This window comes from Echinops telfairi, unplaced genomic scaffold, assembly GCF_000313985.2.
Source record: "Echinops telfairi isolate 266 unplaced genomic scaffold, ASM31398v2 ScPeMD7_2565;HRSCAF=3150, whole genome shotgun sequence".
Classification (NCBI taxonomy): Eukaryota; Metazoa; Chordata; class Mammalia; order Afrosoricida; family Tenrecidae; genus Echinops; species Echinops telfairi.
In genome coordinates this window covers 5,184,768-5,187,165 of record NW_022106463.1, presented here as the reverse complement: position 1 = coordinate 5,187,165, position 2,398 = coordinate 5,184,768, and positions in this window count along the sequence as shown.

Below are 2,398 nucleotides of genomic sequence, written 5' to 3'. Positions count from 1 at the left end.
TAGGTCCACTCTGACCAGTAGGGACCAGCAGACTGGCCAGTTCGCACTGCCCCACCACACTTCCTGTTAATGGGGACTTTCAGAGTGACCCTGGCGGGCCTGAATGAATAACACCAGCCAGGAGCGGGGCAGAGACCAATAGACACAGTCAGCTGTCAGCGTGCAAGACTAGACCCAGAGAGCGAGCAGGGCCTCGGCATTGCCCCGTCTGCATCCTGCCCCATAAACCTGTCCTGATTCAGCCCTGTCATGCTGATGGCGTCTGATCTGCCAGCCTGTGTCACTCACGGTGTGACAGTGACAAGTCCCCTGTGGCGTTTCCACCAAGCTGACAGCCCAGCTCCCTGGGAAGGGGTGATGGGGACCCGCTGACCTCAATTTAAAGATAGGACAGGTGACACGGGCCCCTGAGTCAGCCCTGGCTAAATACTGCACTTCACCCTTGGTGACAGCTGCTCAGACTGAAACCCAAGTTAAAAAAAAAAAAAGGAGAAAATAGAAAGGCATCTTTTGTGTGTGTGTGTGTGTGCATATGCACATTGGGTGTGTATGTATGCACGCATATGTTGTATGCATGTGTATGTGTGTGTGTGCAACATAGCTCATTCTGTTAAAGCCCACCTCCGTCCACTTCTGGAAAGAACTGAATCCCGTAAGATTCGAAGTACACTTTTAAGTGAGAAGAAAGGAGGATGGCGTGCTCCTGCCCATGTGCGCCCGTGCACACACGGATTCCCAAGTGTGGCTCAGAAGGCGTTGGGCTTAGAATTCCCTTCTTTCTAAATAAACTGAGGTCCCAAAATGGAGCCAGGGAGTCAGGTGCCTAATGCACAGTGAACCCCAGGTTCTGTTCCTCCTCCCAGTGCCAGCCCTCTTTCTGGGCCCGTGGGGGCAGACCAGGCCAGGGGGCTTCAGAAAGGGGGAGGAGACGCGGAATTAGAGGACAATGCGTTTTTCCCAGGAGCGTTTTGAAGCCCCCTCGCACACCCTGACCCACTAGGTCCATTTCAGGCCCTGGTGACGGTGGGGTCTCCCTCCTGCGTCACCGCTGGGGCTCTAGTGTTTCCCAAACGTGGGATGCTCAGTGTGGGGAGGAAGGCCTGGCTGTTCTCCGAGCTTCACGGATGTATTATGCTGATCCAATGTCCCTTGAGCCCCCTACCCATCCCGTCACTGCACAAGGAAGCCATTCATGCATGCAAATCGCACATGGAATTAGTTTGGCACCCCCCCCCAAAAAAGACGGTGGTGTCCTGAAATAAAGGGCAAGGAAGCAGTATTATCATTTTATTTCCTAAACTGCACACCCGCTGGCCCAGGGACAGGCTCCCTGGGACCAGTCATACCTGCCTGGGAGATTTGCTGGAAGCTGTGCACAGAGCTGGTTTGGCGACCCAAACTGGGGGTGGGGGTCGGGGGCCAGTGCCCATGCCTCCAGGAGGGTCATTTGTTAGCATTTCAGGTGCCCACATTTACATCCCAAAGGGCTGGCTGCCCAAGTCGGTCCAAATGTCAAAAGGTAGCTCTGGCCCTTCTGAAAGGTGGGGAGACTCACTCTGGACGCTCACGGTTCGCACAGCTGTCCGCGTCTAAAGTGATGTCCCTCTTGAAAGGGATTTCCTGGACTTGTGTGGGGTCCTTCTGCATGCGGATGGCGGCAGGTCCCCTTGGTGGTGATCCTTCGTGGTCTACCATGACAATTGTCTGAACTTCTGGCAGCCTTGATCTCCCAGCGTGTTAGCACACGGTCTACCCGCCACACAGGTTGGTGTTGCAAACTCAACCCCTGGCACCATGGGAGAAAGGCCTGGCAGTCTGATGACAGCCAGGAAAAGTGGGAGGGGGCAGCTGCACCCCTTAGACACACAGGGGTCGCCCTGAGACCCGGAATGGTCTTCAGAGAACAGGGAGAGGCTGCCCTTCAACTCCCGTTCTTCGGTGTCCTTCGTCCCCCCACTCCCCTTTCTTTCTCTCTCTCCCTCCTCATCCCCATCACTGGCTCACTGGCTCGGGAGCTTCCCATGTCACAGGATCCTGTTTCTCTGGGGAGAAATGCTACGGACTCATTTGTTTGCCTACAGCGAAACCCCAAAGTGCTGGAGCTGGGGATGATAGTACGTGCAGGTTCTCATGCTCTGGGGCACTGAGGCCCAGGGTTCCGGAGGCTGGGTGTGTGTGCATGGCCTCATGGTGTGGGGTATGTGTGTGAAGGAAGTCCCCAGGGAAGGGGTGAGGGAGATGGGGGGTGGAGATTAGCAGTTTCCCTAGTTCTTGGACCAGAACCCAAGGCAAACCCAAACCCACTGTGGTGGCATCAGTTCTTAGAGCGACCCTAGGGGCAGACTCGAACTGCCCCCTAAGGTTTCAGAGGCTGTGGGTCTTGACGGGAGCAGACTGC